Below are 17,780 nucleotides of genomic sequence, written 5' to 3'. Positions count from 1 at the left end.
CCAGAGTCATCGAAATCCAGTGACATGACAAAAGTCCAGAAGACTGGTGATAGATGGCCTTGACGTCTTCAATGTCTGACCAAGCTCTAAGTGCTCCACAGCACCTGCTTCAGCCACCTTCATGGTCATTGAAACAAATTGTTCTCATCTACCCATTCTGCTGGGGGAAGTCCCCCTATTCACAGATGGGTTTGAGGGCTGTCAGTTCCCCTCAACCAGATTTAGCTCATCTGCTGAGATGGTTTTACTTGGGTGTGGCCACTGTACATGCAATAGTTCCTTACAGCCCCAGGGAAAAGTTGGGTGCCAGGTAGATACCAAAGGTGGATGAGCAGCCCTGAAAAGGCTCAAGCAAGCCCTCACACCAAAGGTGCTAATCCTCCTGAACACCCCAATATGTGTCAGAAATAGACCTTGAACTCAGGTGCTGCTGACTCCACGGTCAGCCCTCTCTCTACCATAGTGTACTGCCTCTCTAATTTGTTGTTGATGTTGATGATAATGACATAATCATTTTTGATGGGAATTTCTATGTCACTAAGTTATTACCTTATCAAAAGAGGCTTCTTTAAATGTAGAAAATGAAATATGTCACCCACTACATAAGATGTTTCCACAGTCTCATGATTCAATGGACTAATAAGTGATAACTTTAAAAAAAAAAGTTCTTTCTTACATAAACCATGAAGAGGAAGCCATGAACAGATAGTGCTGTTATTTTTCCCTCTGCTGCATTTCACTCTTTCCTACTCTTAGATGAATGAGTATAGGAGACCTAATAGATTAGCTTTATGAGCTTCAAAAGATCAGAAGAGCCACCAGAGGTCCAGCAAATGGAAGACACTATAGAGTCTGCTAGTATCCCTGCAGTCAGAGTGAGTAAAGATCCAGCACTGGGCTAAGAAATGATCTTAATTCAGCAAGGCAGTGAATCATCTGGGCCACTAAGACCCCATGCCCTGAAAGCAAGGGAGCCACTCATCCATCAGCTATGCCTCACATAGAGTGAATTTAGTGGGAGGAAATGATTGTGTCAACCACTGTAGGTTGGTTTGAGCCCACTCTTCTCCATTATTTAGATATAAGAAGGGAGAATGTGCTACTTTTCAAAGGGATGTATTTGTACTTCTATCCTTGCTATGCTTTCTCAGTTAATATCCCTTTGTAAAAGCACATACACACACACACACACACACACACACACACACACACATGTCATATTGATCAAAGTAGCAGACTAATGTCCTGCCCTTCTCCCCAATCCACCATTCTACCTCTCACAAGAGCCGAAGGACATCTTTAACAAAGTGTGGTCATTCCTTCTATGAAATCACAAATAGACCTCTGAGCAGCCCAAAATCTCCTTTAATGGACCTTTAGAGAGCTATTGTCAAGGAATTTATGTAGGAATTAACTCCTGGTCCCTGTGCCTACTAAGCTGTGTGACTATCTCCTTTCTCTAGCCTGTGTTTTCTTTTTTTTTTAATCAATAGATGCGAAAGAAGTCTATGCTTTCACCTGAGTTTTCTCATCAGCAAAATAAGGGGGTAGGATAAGATATTCATAGAATTAAAGTGTCAAAAGTTTTAAAATCTCTGATTCTTTCCTTTTTGAGAACTAGGTTTTTGGCTTATAAGGCATTCCATATTTACTACCCACAAAACAATTGTGCGTGCACGCGCATGTATGTTGTGTGTGTGTGTGTGTGTGTGTGTGTGTGTGTGAGTATGTGTGTTTTCTTTAAGTTGTCCTAAACTATCTCGTTCAAGATTTCAGGCATTTCCACCGCTTCTAGCAATGTGGTATTTGGAGAACATGTCTTTTATAGACTTCAATCACATCTCAATCTTTCTAAATTAAGGAGACAATCTTTTTGGTCTTTTCTCATATAGAGATCTTTCTATCTCTTTAATGATTTTAGTTGTCCTAAAATTATATGCAAAAAAACTTATTAATTTGCTGGGAGAAAAGAATACATAAATCCTTTGCTTTTTTTTAAAAAGTCACTGAAAGGACTGGCAAGCCAATTTGCTTTCTAGTGAAAGAAGATGTTAGTGGCAATAAGCTAAGAGATTGATTTTTTAAAATTCATTTCTCACTTCAGAAAAATCACCATTAGAGCAATACCTATTTAGTCCAGGACATAATCAAATTGTGTTTGTGCTGCTGGGAAAGGTCTGGCATCAGGGCTTATCCAAGTCCATAGCTTGGAGCCCTACCTGGCTTTCAAGCCATGGTATTTTAAACTTTCACGAGCTGAGACTAATAATAATAATAATAATATATAGAGCCTTAAGGTTTGTAAAGCACTTTACAAATACTATTTCATTTGATACTCACAACAACCCTGGAAGGCAGGTGCTATTATTTTCCCCATTTTTCCATCTGAAGAAACTGAGGTTTAAGTGACTTGCCCAGAGTAACACAGCTAGTGTCTGAAATCACATGTGAACTCAGGTCTTTCTAAGGCCAGATTTGAACTCATGTGTTTCTGACTCCAAGCCCAGAGTTCTACCTATTGTGCCACCCCTCTGACCTTATCTAGGTGACTAATGGAGGTGGTATTCATTATTAAATTATAGAATCTTATTCATGACACAGAATTTCACTATTTTTAAGAACCTGCAATAAATTGAACTGAAGTTCCTCTGAGATGAAGAGATATCTGTTAGACCTGTTATAATAGATTCAGGAAGATGACTAAGATTATAAAATCACAGAACTAGCACAACAAAGGACCTGGAGACCATCTATTCCAGGGGTGGGAACCTGCAGCCTTGAGACCATATGTGGCCCTCTAGGTCCTTAAGTTCAACTCTGACTGAATCCAAACTTCACAGAACAAATCCCCTTAATAAAGGATTTGTTCTGTATAACTTGGGCTCCTTCAAAAGGCTGCACCTGAAGACCTAGAGGGCCCCATATGGCCTCAAGGATGCAGTTCCCCACTCCTGATCTATTCCATAGGTTCCCAAAGTGGATGATACTGCCCCTGGGGGGCACTGGAATGATGGGGGAGGCATTGAATAAAAATAAGGGCATAACCTAACCCCAGTGGGGCCTGAGCAAATTTTTTTTGAAAAGGGAGTAGTAGGCCAAATAAGTTTGGGAACCTCTCAGTAGGCAAATCCCTTTATCTTACTGATAAAGCAACTCAGGTAGAGAAAGACAGAGCAAATCGCCCAAGGTCATATGGGTAGTAACCAGGATAGGCGGGATTTGAACCCAGGTGCTCCAGAGCCAATGCCTTTTCCCCACTCTCACAACAATGGATTGTATGAGTACTTTGCAAACTACAAAGTGGCAGTCAAATCCAAGGAATAATAACTATTACAGTGCATACTTTATCAGCTTTGCTGGAACATGGTTAGGGTGTCAAAGCCCTTTAAAACTGTTTGTTTTCATGTTCCTGAAACAGGTAGCTTGTCACATTTTTTATACTACCAATCCCTTTCTTCATAGAAGCAAAACAACTACTTTCTTCTAGGACAAAAAGGGTGACTGGCCCTACCCCTGTACATCTGGGGGACTGATTTTGGAGGTCATTTATACCATACATATTTGCCATATATGGTGGGAACACCTACTCTGTCATTGAACAAGTAAGAGGGAAACAATAACTCAGCTCCCCATTGCCCTGGAATGCCCTGCCGGTGGCAAATGGGTAGCAGTAGATAGCTGGGCATGAAGGTGAACTTAGTTCTCACCTGTGCCCACCATTACTGCAGGAGAAAACAGTATCACAGTCCTCTATATCTATACTCCACATTGTAGTCACAAGCCTTCCAGAAACAATTTTATTAATTAAACTAAATCTCAGCACTTCTGCCCCTGAGAAAGAAGTCCAAAAACGGGCTGAATTTCCTCATGCCTTTGAAAATCTCTTCAGCACAAGTCATTTTAAAGCTACAATTTAAAACAATTCTAAATATACATGCATGTATGTAATGTATATATATAACATTACATGTGTTTTACATGTGTATAATCACATTTTCAATACAACTTAGAACATTCTCAAACAAGGATAAAATTCTACAGTCAAGATTAAGTAAGGTTGGGTAATAGTCTCAGAACTATAGTGACTTAAAATGTGGGTATATATCCACAGAGCACAGTATCTAAGCCTGGGGCCTGTGAACTTGTTTTTAAAAATATTTTGATAAATTCATTTCAATATATTCCAGAAAACTTTCTACTTTCCAACAGCAGCTCTGATTGGTTTCTATTCCACAGAACATCATTTTCCCACACTGGGTACTACTTATTATAATCCCAACTTCCACTTTTCAGCTTCCTTTTGTATATTGTCTTCTAAAAGTAGATTGTAAGCTCCTTGAGGGCAGGGACTGTCTTTCTAACCTTAGCACAGTGCCTGGCACATAGTAGGTGCTTAATAACTGTTGATCGAATTAATTGAATGTAACTGGTTTCTTTTGTAATCCTATGAGAGCTCTGTAGGTTCCACTGGACTGCCAAAGGAATCCATGAAATAAAAACATTCTCAATCTCAGAGTTCTCAGAATCTAGAAAATCCTTTTCCTAAAACCATTCAGTCTCTCATCAATCCCACCAAAGATTCTCCTTTCTACTTGTTCAAAGATGAATTTAAGAGATATTTCTATTCTTTGACTTAATCAAAGACATCTTCATTCTCTTGGTCTAATCATGATCCTAATCACTCCACAGGAGAGTCCTTCATGGGCTAAGAGTGAGAGACTTAGGAGTGGATTAGAAACTGGTTAGCCATTGAAGAATGGTGTAAAAAGATTTCAACGTAGACAATGGTTTTTGTAAATTGATAGTTAAAGACTGATAAGGTTTTTCATTCAAAAAGGACAAAGGACTTCAGACTAAAGTACTAATATTATTTTTCATATGTAGCCTAAAAGAGAGGTAGAGGGAATCTCAGTGTGCCACCGTAATCCTTTTCACCAGAGCAAGGTGGACAAAACATTCATTACACTTGGATTCAAAACGACTTGAGTTTAGACCTTGCCTCAGACAATTACTAGCTGTTTGATCTCAGTAAATCTTTAACCCTGAATACCAGTTTCTTCATCTGAAAAACAGGAATAAAAATAGAAAATGCTTCACAAGGCTGTTGTGAGAAGCAGATAAGATTTTATATGTAAAGTGCTTTGCAAGCCTTAAATCACTATGTAAACTATTATTATTAAAAGAGTAATCCCTCAACCCTCTAATAGCTATACCTCAGACAATAATCATGAATGCACACTCCACATAAAGGTTTATGTATCATCCCCTGCCATCTTAGGAAGATGCAAAGGATCTGGTTCCTAGTACAAATTCATTCAGGTTACCTGATTTCTAGGTATTTATCAACCTAGATAGCTGAGCCAACCTCCCAACTGGCTGAACCCCTCTTCCCTAGTGTCTGGAGAGAGGACAGACTGATACCATTCTTCCTCATCACAGGATCTTTGGCAGACAAGAGCCCTGATCAACACCCCCTATCCTCTGGCTAACAAACTACCACCTCCTCCTGCAATCTCTAGGATTTACAGGCTCTCTCTGCTGAAGAGCAACAATCCTGCTACCATTCCCCAGCACTCTCATCCTGTCAGCTCGGCCCTACCCCTCCCCAGTTTCCTTCCTGTGTCCTCCCTGTTAAATTATTAACAAACTTCTCTCTACCCTAAGCCACTACCTCTTATACTCTTTCCATCTTGCAGTCAAGAAAGCTTGACTTTCTCTAGAAGATGTTGTCTCCCTAGTTGCCTTTTCTATGACTAGGTATTCTTTCTCTCATGTTGCCTAACACCCTGGATCAGAAGGAAGATCCAGTGCACTTCTTGCTCCCCACTACCACAACCAGACTTTCCTTCTACATTCCTCAATCAACACCTCTCTCTTCCTTTGGAATAACACACTATCCAACTACACATATAGCCCTAGAACTTAATGTCATCATACTCCAGTCTCCAGGGTCACTTCAGTCTTCCTATTCTCTCAATGATTTCGGTACTTGGCTTGCAGTATGACATCTATTGAAATTCCACCTCTTCTAGTCACTCACTACCTGTATGACTTTGAATCAGTCACTTAAACTCTCTGGTCCTGTTTCCTCATCTATAAAATGAAGGACTAGATGACTTCTTAGGTCTAACCTTTATGATCCCATAATGCTAAGAATTTTTTTTTCTTCTTATATCTCGGTCTCCAGTACAGCACCTTGTAATAAATGGTGAGTCTGTGACCTCATATTCTTTGTAGATTGAAACCTGTGTCTGCCCATTATGTATGACTCTCAGGCATATCCACCCTTGAGTTCGCCACAGTCAATCAATCAACAAGCATTTATTAAGGGCCTACTATGTGTCAGGTACTGTGTTAAGCACTAGGGATACAAAAAACGACAAGCTTTCAAGGAACTCATGGTCTAATGGGAAGTCAACATGCAAACAACTGTGTACAAACAAGCTATATACAGGATAAATAAGAAATCTACTGTATACTTAATACATTCATAGCATTCAACTGAATAGATATTGCAAATAAAATCTTCAGCTTAGCTTGTCTGTATCTTTTAAAAGTCCCAATTATTGGGGTCTTGATGTCTTAAAAGTTAAAAGTACCATAAAATGTAGATAACATGAGTAAAACAAAGGTCACAAATGCCCCAAAGGGGCCTGTCTTCACAGACCAAGGAAGCCAGACTTTCCTGGAATTAAATGTTAGTGAATCTCATTAATAGTGAATGAATTCTTCTATCGAAAGAAAAGTTCCCAAGAAGTAACCATCCAACAAAGTGATTTGGACCAAGTAGACCAAGGTGCCCCTCTTGGAGTTAACAGGAAACAGTCAACCTGAAAAGGTCATCAGTGTGATCAGAAATTATAACATGAAAATGTGGGAAAGTAAGGACATGTCATGTGATGGAGCATTCAAATTGAAGTGTGAAAGATAATCATGGAGTGTGTGGAGAAAAAAGGGGGCAATAATGTGTCAATGTGTGTATATATATATATTAGACAGAAGGCTGACCTAAGAGTTAGGAAAACTAATTCGGACAGTCCTACCTTGGACACAAACTATCTGTGTGACCACAGGCATGTCACTTAATTTATCAGTGTCCCAAGCAACTTCCTAACATCACACTTATAGACAAAGCGTCAGGCTGCATTAAAAGAAGGAGTTTCCACCCCCAGGAGTTCCCTAAATTGATGAATCAATGAAGTTATAGGTATCAGAGCACTAAAAAAAAAAAGTTGTATTTGACAGATATGAATATCTGGTCACTAAGATGTACTCTGTAAGAACTGACATTTGTACAATGCTTTACAAGTTATAATTATCTGACTTCATCCTCCCAAGAAATCTCTGAGATAGGCAGCTACGAAAGTGTTAAGCTGGGAATTCCGAAGACCTGAGCTTAAATCTGGCCTCAAATACTTAGCTGCGTGACCCTGGGCAGGTCACTTCACTTCTATTTGCCTCAGTTTCCTCATCTGTAAAATTTGAATAATAATAGAACCTACCTCTCAGGAGTATCGTAAGAATCAAATGAGGGGCAGCTAGGTGGTGCAGTGGATAGATTGCTGGCCCTGGAATCAGGAGGACCTGAGTTCAAATCTGGCCTCAGAGACATAATACTTACTAGCTGTGTGACTTTGGGCAAGTCACTTAACCCCAATTGCCTCATCCCTCCCAAAAAAAAGAATCAAATGAGATAATTGTAAAGTGCTTAACACAGTGCCTAGAGCATAGTACATGCTATATAAAAGTGATGATGATGATGATGATGATGATGAAAAAGAAGCAGGATAAGCATCATTCATTCTATCTTACATATGAAGAAACCAAGGCCCAAGAGAAGCTAACAGATGTGTCCAGTCACATAGCGAGTAAATGACAGCCCTTGGATTTGAACTTTGGACCCAGAATCAACTGCTCTTTCCAATATATCATCCCTTCCACCATACTGAATGCCCACTAGACTCTTTTATAGCCTAAATCAATGGTTCTCAACTTGTGAGCTAAGGACCCCTGGGAGTCTCTGCAACTACTTCAAGAGGCCCATGAATCCATATGCATACCACACATTGTCATTTTGATCTTTATTTAGCTCCAACAAAACATGCAGCGTGACTCAGTGTAATAAATAAATACCTTTTGTAGAAGGAGTAAAAACTGCCACACATGTGCACTTCTATTTTTCAAATGAATGTGGTTTCATTTGATTAATAAAACAAATTCACTTAAAAGCATTACTGAATTCACAGTAGCTTTCTGTTTTCTTTTATTTTCTCAGTCAATGGATATTAAAATATACATGCTATCACATGGAAGTCCAGGAAATTATTTTACATATAGTCTCACATATATCACCACTTCAAGTTTCCCTCTTCTCTAATCCAACCTCAATAAAGACCCCAAAGTGATTTTTTTCTAAATTTCAGATTGAACCATGGCCCCTGCTTTCCTTTATCTACATAGTAAACTCCAGGGCTTCTCTATTACCCTTTGGATTAAATATAAACTCCTTTATTTGGCATGTAAAGCTCTTCACAATATGGCCACATTCAACTTCTCCAACCATTACCCTCCCTCCACATACTCCATAGTCCAGCCATATTGGCCCTGCTTGCTATTCCTCTAACACAATATCCTATCTTCCATCTCCATACCTTTGCATCCCTCTTGAAAACTCTAGGTCAGCCAGATGGTGCAATGGATAGGGCATTGAGCCTGGAGTCAGGAAGACTCATCTTCATGAGTTCAAATCCAGCCTCAGACACTTTCTAGCTGTGTGACTCTGGGCAAGTCACTTAACCTTGAACTGGAGAAGGAAATGGCAAACCACTCCAGTATATTTGCCAAGAAAATCCCAGATGAGGTCACAAAGAGTAGGACACAACTGAAATAACTGAACAACAACAAAACTGAAATCTTTGGTTTCCTTCAAAACTCAGCTCAAAAGGACACCTTCTGTTGGAGGTCTTTCCTTGTTTCCCCAAGGGCTACTGACTTTCCCTCCAAAGAAACTGTATCTGCTCTGTATGTGTAATTTATTTATTTATATATGCATATATATATATATATATACATATTTATGCATTTACATTATTATATATATACCTTTATATCCATATACACACATGTGTATCTGTATATATACATATATGTATACATGCATATCTAATCTAGCTCTCTATATAGTCTCCCCATTTGAGGGCAGGGATTACTTCTCTTTGGTCTTCCTAATCCCAAAGCTAAGAACAGTGCCCAACAAGCAGTGAGTACTTAATAAATGCTTATTGATTAATTGATTATGTGGGAAACGGTTGAGAATCACTAAGGCCAATATACTTCCTCTGCTCAGACTCCATAATCACAGAGCAGGCTTGAAATTGCTAAAGAGTTTTAATAAGTAGTAAGTCAGTATCGAGCATTCTAAGTTTCCACATAAGCACAAATATTCCTTTTATAAATACATTAAAACATTCGATCCAAATATCCTTCAAAGTATTAAATGGACTTTTTAATCTTAGAAGATCACTAAAACAAGACGAAGTCATGAGTTCCTTCACTTTTGTTTCTTTTTTTGCCACCTGGCATAAACAGCAACACCAAGAAGTGCTTCTAAATTCGTTCTGCTATAACATAACAAAATCTGAGTGGGCAAAGCATAGTAGGAAGTGCCTCTTGCTGAAGAGTGCCCAGCAGAGAAGTTTGTATATGGTCCTATAGGCAATAGGGAGACGAAGAAGTTTCCTTAGCAGTAGACTTGACAGTCTCAATCGAGCAAGCTCCCCTCAAGAGAAATGGTGGGACAAATACATAGAGACAGGTTAGATGATAATATATTACAACGGAGCCAAAACTGGGTTGCACAAATGTGAGCAAAGAATATTCACTGGTGGATCAATATATCCATCCATCTATCCATCCATCAATCAATAAGCATTTATCAATCACCTGCTATGTGTCAGGCATTGTGCCTAAGAGCAACATCAGTGTCAACTCTCATCGATTCCCATACATTCAATCACTAATACAGAAAATTCCCAATTCATAGATCTAGCCCTAACCTGTCTCCTAGACTTTAGTCTCACATTACCCTCTGCTTCCTGGACATCTCTTCCTCAATGTACCACTGGTAGCTAAAATTTAGTTATTTCCAAAACAGAATCATCTTCTCCCACAAACCTCCATCTCTTACAAATTTCCCTGTTATTGTTGAAACACAACTATCCTCCCAATCACCAAGTTTATAAACTTGGAGTCATACTTGACTCATTTCTCTTCCTTACTCTCTCATCCACTTAGTTGCAAAATCCTGCATATCCTCCCTTCACCAAATCTCTCACATTCAACCCTTCTCTCTGGTCACACTGCTAAAACCCTAGAGTTTAGATGCTCATCACTTTTCTTTTAGACTACTGCAATAGCTTCCTAATTGGTGTCCTCTCCTTTAGTCTCTCGCTTCTCCAATCTACTCTCCCAATACCAAGATAATCTTCCTAAGGCACAGGGCTGGCCATGTACAGTCCCCTATTTAAAAATCTCTATTGACTTTCTGCTGCATTAGAAAACAAAATACAAATTCACCAGATTAGCTTTTAATGCCTTCCCCAATCTTGTATCAAGAATCTCCTCCCCACCCCCCACCCAGTCACAAGAAATCTTCAATGAAAAGTTAGATGGCCCTTTGTTGGTAAGATGGTATAGGAAATTTTTGGTCAGCTATAGATTGAACTAGACAGTCTCTGAAGTATCGTCCAACTGAAGGACAGAGAACAGAAAGGAGGGGGGAGAAAGAAAGGGGAGAGAGGGAGAGATCATATTATTAGAAAGATAAAAACAGAGAGAAAGAATAGATTTAGGCATATGTATACACACATATAGCACAATTTTATTTTGAAACTTTGCATAAAAATAGGTTTTTTATATATATGTGTATACACACACAGATAGATAGATAGATAGATAGATAGAGATAGATAGATAGATATAGATACAGATATAGATATAGATACACACATACATATCACACAACAAAACTATGTGCTACCATAAACCCACCTAAGAGGATCTAGGGTGGCATACAGAAGTATGCTGAGAGAACAGACAATTAAGGCAAATGAAGCCAAGGGTGAAACACTCAGCAAACTTTACCTATTTCTTTTTCTATAAGGCACAGAAATGAATAAAGTTGTGCTAAGACTGGCAAATGAACAAAAAGCTAAACACTAAAGACTGCATTTCTTCAAGGACTACATTTGGTTCCAGCAGTTCCATGGTCCATGGTATGAGTCACAGAAGATGACAAATGAGTCATCTCCCCCTCACATCATATCTACATGATGAAAATAATCATGACGAACAAAGGGACAAGTTGGTGCTTTGGCTTTCTTAAAGACCCAGTGGGAGTGACTCTATAGTTAATCCAAGTGATTGTAGAGAAATTGGTCATTAAGCTGCTTTCATCCTTTTTTTCACATCCACTATGCCCTCCCCACCACTGCCAGAAAAAAAATTCCCAAACAAAAATGATTCAGGGGATACACACAGTTGCCTTTCCAGTGTAAAAAAAATAATATAATCTGAATCTCAGTCCTCTTTCCTGATGATATCTATGCTCAAGTTGCCAAAGCCACATCTGCAAAGAAGAAATGGAACCAGTCATTCTAACAATTCAGGAAAAACCTTCTGCATACACACACATACATAAACACACGCACATACACACACACACACACACACACACACACACACACACACACACACACCCCAAAACAAAAAAGAAAAGATAGAATTATCCCCAAATTGTTCCATTGCACATTTTACTTTCAAAGCAGAGACTGGAATATAAGGTTATAGAAATGGGAATTTGTCCAGGAGAAGAAAGACAATACCACCAAGCAGGAGGGTCATGGAAAGATGATGCCAAGAGTTAAACTCACACCAGTTTCCCAAAGACTTACTTGTGGGGCAACTAGGTAAAAATCAGAAAGGGGAAAAAACCCCATTTCAGGAAAGAGCTTTAGACTGGGAGTCAGAAGACCTAATTTCTAGTTCTAGCTCTCCCACTAAGGAGTTCTTAAGCCACAGTAGATGAGCCATTAAACATCTCTCGTTTTAATTTCCTCATCTATAAAGTAATCACAATTCATATTTATATAGCATGTAAATGTGAAAGGCACATTTATGTATGAGTTACTTATGATACCTGATCTAAAGGACTGAGAATCAAGGTGGCAGATGAAGGGTCTTCCTGCCCCAAGGGGAGGGTGATGCCTGCAAGGGAACCCAAGGCTTAGCCCTCTGCTTCCCTGTCTCTTTCTGTCTTCAAGAAAGCTGTGACCTCTCTCCACTCCCATTCATCCATCATCTGCTCTGCATCTCTAATCCTAGGGCACTGAGAGGTGGCCCTGGGTTCAGCCCTGGTTCCTGCACTGAAGTTAAAACTCCCCCTCCTAATGGAAAATCCATACCTACTCTTCAGTTCAAGAGTGCCAAGAGATTCAAGTGATTTGCCCTGGGAAATAGAGCCAATTTGTGTCATTCTGGAGTTTCTGACCTTGAGTTTTTCCAACTCACAGGAAAGATGAATGGAAGGACCAATTGTGGGACAGAGCAGAATATGGAAGTCTCACCACCACTCCCTAACACAGGAATGGATTAGATTTCAGCAGAGGAGGGAAAAGTCTTCACTGAATGTAATTGAGAAGGCTTCTGGCACACATCTGTGCCTTGTTCTGCAACAAGTGTGTTGTTATTGTGTTGGTTACTGAGGGATTAATTGCTAAAGGAATTCTTTTCAATCACCCCAAGTATAGTCTATCCCTAAACGTGTATTTGCTTGTGTAATGGGACACTTTGCTAGAAAAAATTTTCCTATGTGAAAACATGCCAAGAGAAACTTAAACAGTTTGAAAATTGCCTTCTTGGAGAAGGTCTATGTCTAGCATCGACTTGAATCGCCTAGATATTTTTCACAACCAGGATTTGATTCAAATATGTTTACACATTTATCTTTTAGAACATCCCCTATAGGTGAGAAAAGTACATAAAAAGGTCCTTTTCCTCCTTATAAACCAAGCCTCTTCAACCTTCCATGAATGGACCAACTCCTACTGGTATTACTAATTATATTGCCCAAGGACCTGATAAAATTGTGGAAGAAAGTCAGAAAAGTTGTTGCCTATGAAGAATTGAGGAATTAAAACAGAGAAATACATGAAGTGAGCTTATCATAAAAGGTGACACCCCTCTCAAGTCTATGCAGGAAAGAATGCCAAAAAAAGAAGAAAAAGTAAACCAATATGGAAATACTTGGGATGTGTAATAAATTGAGCTGTCTACTGAAGAGTTTGCGTTGAGTTTACTGAAAAGAATTTCAGCTAACCAGCTTCATCTAGGTGCTCTTAAGTTTCTGCCTGCAAGTGCTGGAACAGTCTCCACAAGCATACTCAAAAGAAAAAACTTGGGTTTTAGTAGCATGGTTTACCAGGATGTTTTAAATTAATCATGGCTTTTAAAGTTAATATATTGTATCAGTATATGCTTCTTGGGACACTAATTGAATGAAGGTACGGAGCTATGATTTTATAGAGTTTATGAAATTGTTTACAAAGATTGATTAAACTGCTCTTTTAAAGTTAAAGTATCATCAAAAGACTGATGCACCAGAATAGGCAGAGACAGATTAAATACAATCTGTGTGTTTATGCACACGTGGCCAAAGCAACCAAAAGTGTTAAGTATTAAAGCCCCACGTGAAAAATTTGCCTTTTTTCCCGTAAAAGATTTGTCTTAATTTCATGTATGTCTTATCAACTAAAATTGAAAACAACAAAAATATAAAGGACTGAGAATCTCACTTTGAACTAGTGTGAGGAATCTTAAGGGGACCTGCAGAGTATGCTATGCTTTATTTCTAGCAATACTAAGTAACAGTTAACATCTGCACAAAATGACTGTTGCTCTCCCCTCCTAGAAAGGTTAAAGAGCTGGAAAGAGGTCTCACTACTCTTTAGGTTACAAGGGAAAATAAAGTCTACTTGAAAGAATGGAAGAGCTTCAAGGAGAAAAAAGGAAGAGAGAGATGAAGAGACAGGGGAATCCTGCCCTGTTTTAGCAGGTGGGAGAATGGGAGAATGTGAGAGAGAGTAGGAAGAGAGAGATCATTGATGCTTTGGAGGTGCATAGAAATTTAAGTCACTTCCTTTAAGCCAGGGAGTATGAGGTGGGTGTAGTCTGGCTTCCGACCTCATCTTTCAACTGGGAATCCTCTCCAAAGTTACTAATCATCTCCTAATTGCCAAATCTAATTAAAAAATGTTTAATTCTCATCCTTCTTGACCTCTATGAAGCTTCCAACACTATCAATAACCCTCTTCTCCTTGATACTCTCTTCTCTCTAAGGTTTCATGACACTGCTCTCTCCAGGTTCTCCTCCTACTTACCTGTCTCTGTCTCCTTTCCTGGACCTTCATTCATGCCACACCTACTAACAGCAGAGGGCCCCCAAGGCTTTGTCCTGGACGCTTGTCTCTTCTCTCTATATACTATTTTATTTGGTGATCCCATCAGCTCCCAGGAATCTAATTACCATCTCTATGCAGATGATTCTCAAATCTACTTATTCAGCAGTAGCTTCTTTGCTGGTCTCCTTTCTTAACATTTCCAACTGCCTTTTAGATATCTTAAACTGCATGTCTCATTGACTTTTTAAATTCAATGTGTCCAAAACTGAGCTCATTATCTTTCCAAAAAAAAAATCCATCTTCCAAATTTTCCTGTTGCTGTCAGGGGTACCACCATCCTCCCAGTCATGCAGGCTCATGCCCTAGGTGCCTTCCTAAACGTCTCACTCTTAACCTACTCCCATATCCAATCTGTAGTCAGGGTCTGTTATTTCTACCTACACACAACTTTCATATACTCTCTTTCCTCCGACATTGTCACCACCCTGGTCAAGTCCTTATCATCTCATACCTGGACTACTGAAATAACCTGCTGTTTGCTCTCACTACCTCAAGTCTCTCCCAGCTCCAATTCATCATCCATGCAGCTGTCAAATCATCTTCCTAAAGTGCAAGTCCAACCATTTCATTCGTCTATTCAAAAAACTCCAGTGGCTCCCTACTACCTCCAGGATGAAATATAAAATCATTCAGCATTTAAGACCTTTCTTGACCCAGTCCCTTGCTACCTTCCCAATCTCTTATACCTTACTCCCTTCCATGTACTCTTCAATCCAGTGGTGCTGATCTCCTTGCTCTTCCTCAACTATGACACTGTATCCCCCATTAAAATCAAGTATTTTCATTGGCTATCCCCCACAGGAATGTTCTCCCTCCTCATCTCTGCCTCCTGGCTGTCCTGGTATCCTTGGAAGTCTCAGCTGAAGTCTCATCTTTTGCAAGAAGGCTTTTCCAGTCCTCCTTATTCTTAGTGTCTACCTTCTGAATTTACCCTCCCCCCCCAATTTTTCCTAAATGGATCTCGTTTGTTTGCATGTTATTTTAGTTATTTACATATTGTCTCCTCCATTCCACTGCTTGCTCCTTGAAGCATGGGCTACTTTTTGCCTTTATTTGTATCCCCAACCTTTAGCATAGGACTTTGAACATGATAAGCACTTCATAAATGCTAGATGACTGAATGATTGACCCTGTCACAACGGCACCACTTCTTAAATTCTGAAGAATGATGATGTGAATTATTCACAAGTGTCACCTAAAAAAAGCCCACTTAGTAATGGTCAAAGTAAGAAGAAATAAGTGATAGTGGTTGGTGACTACTTTCTGATGGATGCCAAAGGAGCTATTTATCAACCTGACAATCAAGACATTTACTGCCTTCCTAGGACTTCTTCCATTCCCCTTCCCTTTTGGAGATCTCTGGGGAAAAGCTGGGGGGTAATTTGTATACCCAGTCCAGCTACTCCAGAAGAAGATAGGAGGAGAGATTGAAAGAGATAAAATGTCTCTCTAAGGCCCAAACTGTTCAGTGGAAACTGGTGACATGATTAAGTATTTAGGGATGGAGACAGTAGGAATATATTCACCAAGATCTAGTCCAGAGGGAAAACAGAGGCCTGTTTAAAAAATTCAACAAAGAGACATTCCAACAGCTGTATAAAAAGACCCTCTGTGTTTGGGGTGAGACCTTGGGACCTGGGTATTTAGCAAATGTGAGAAGAATGTTTCATTATGGTAATGTCCCTTTTAAATGTGGACATTTGGGTTGCTGAAAAGGACAGAAAAAGAACATTTGTGTCAGAAAATCCAATAAAAGTCAACTTGAGAAGAAACAGCCTATCAGATAAAATGTTGAGAAGAAACACAGACCGTTCCAAGGGCCATACAGAGAACTCCTTTTCAGATGAATGAAAGGATTATTTGACCTTTCATTTAAATAAACCAGAGGCACTCAATGCCCCAAAGGTGGAAAAGAAAGTGGAACATTAACAATTGAGGGTCTAGCATAATTACTCAATGGTCAAGCTGTTTTAAAATGTATGCATGGAGTGGAGGTAACTAGCACCATCTGTGGGAGGAGAACTGAATAGAGAAGAACACTGAATCAAAACAGAAGCATAGACTCATAGCCTCTGCTGGAAACGGAGGACACCAGCAATAGTTAGCAGAGTACTGAGAAGACGGTGGTTGGCATTAAAAGAGCAATGAGATATATAGCACCATAGTGGAGGAGCAAACCGAGTAATCCCCCTTGCTGGGGCCCCATCCATGACAATTTAAATAGTCTCTGAGAGAGAGAGAATTATACTAGGATGGAGGAACGTCACCTTACTATCTATGGACTCATATCTCATTCCATTACTATGTGAGTAAACTGTATTTTAAAGCAAGCCTGAGTGCTCATAAAAGAAATTAGTCGTTGCCTTTGGAGGAGTCGCAGGCACTTAAAGACCCCAGGTTTCCTCTGGGTAGTGCAATGAGACAAATAAGTGAGAAGTCTTCAAAGTACAGCTAGGTCTTTCATGCCAAGAGGGAGCATCTAACAGAAGGATTACATTAGAAAGATAATTTGATGTGAAGAAATCTAGGAACCAAAGAGGAGAGAAAGAAGAATTGATAGCATTGGGTGAGGATCAATGAAAGGGGAAAACAAAGTCCTATTGTTATGGGAATACAGAAGAAACCTGGACCATCTCAACAGAAAGAAGAATTAGACTAGAGTTCCAGAAACAGATCACTAAACTGGCACAGAGACATGATGTGACAGTGATGACACATCAACCATCCAGACATCTCTACTTAACAAAAGCAGGCAAGCTGATAAAAATTTTGTATACATTACTGATAATCTCATTATTCAAAAAATGGAATGATAAGTGTCAGAAGAAGCAATATAAGGACACTCTCAAGGTATCTCTGAAGAACTCTGGAATCGATTGTGTGACATAGGAGACACTGGCATAGGACTGCCTGGTATGGCGTGCCCTCATCAAAAAAGATGCTATGCTCTACAAGTGAAGCAGAATTTCAATAGCTCAAAAGAAAAGTGAAGTGTGTAAATTAAGAGACATCCCCAGGGGCAGCTAGGTGGCGCAGTGGAAACAGCTCCAGCCTTGGAGTCAGGAGGACTTGAGTTCAAATCTGACTTCAGACACTTACTTAGCTGTATGACCCTGGGCAAGTCACTTAACCCTAATTGCCTCACAAAAAAATAGAAAAAGAGAGATTCCTACTCCAAATGTTCATGCGGACTATCTGTGCCCAATCTGTGGAAGAGCCTTCTGTGCTCATCTTGGTCTTCTCAGTCACAGTTGGACACAGTGT

The 17,780-nt window shown here is 39.5% G+C and overlaps 1 protein-coding gene and 1 pseudogene across 1 annotated transcript in view; one reads left to right on the top strand and one right to left on the bottom strand.

Moving 5' to 3' along the window:
- Window positions 1-17,780, bottom strand: part of KCNH1 (potassium voltage-gated channel subfamily H member 1) — a 502,700-nt gene that overhangs the window by 384,904 nt on the left and 100,016 nt on the right. The window lies entirely within an intron of this gene.
- Window positions 12,575-13,315, top strand: LOC144457989 (OCIA domain-containing protein 1 pseudogene; annotated as a pseudogene).

The sequence above is a fragment of the Phascolarctos cinereus genome, unplaced genomic scaffold, assembly GCF_003287225.1.
Source record: "Phascolarctos cinereus isolate Bilbo 61053 unplaced genomic scaffold, phaCin_HiC Scaffold_5;HRSCAF=322, whole genome shotgun sequence".
In the NCBI taxonomy this organism is placed as follows: Eukaryota; Metazoa; Chordata; class Mammalia; order Diprotodontia; family Phascolarctidae; genus Phascolarctos; species Phascolarctos cinereus.
Note: the sequence above shows the minus strand (reverse complement) of the source record. Positions and strands in the feature narration are given on the sequence as shown.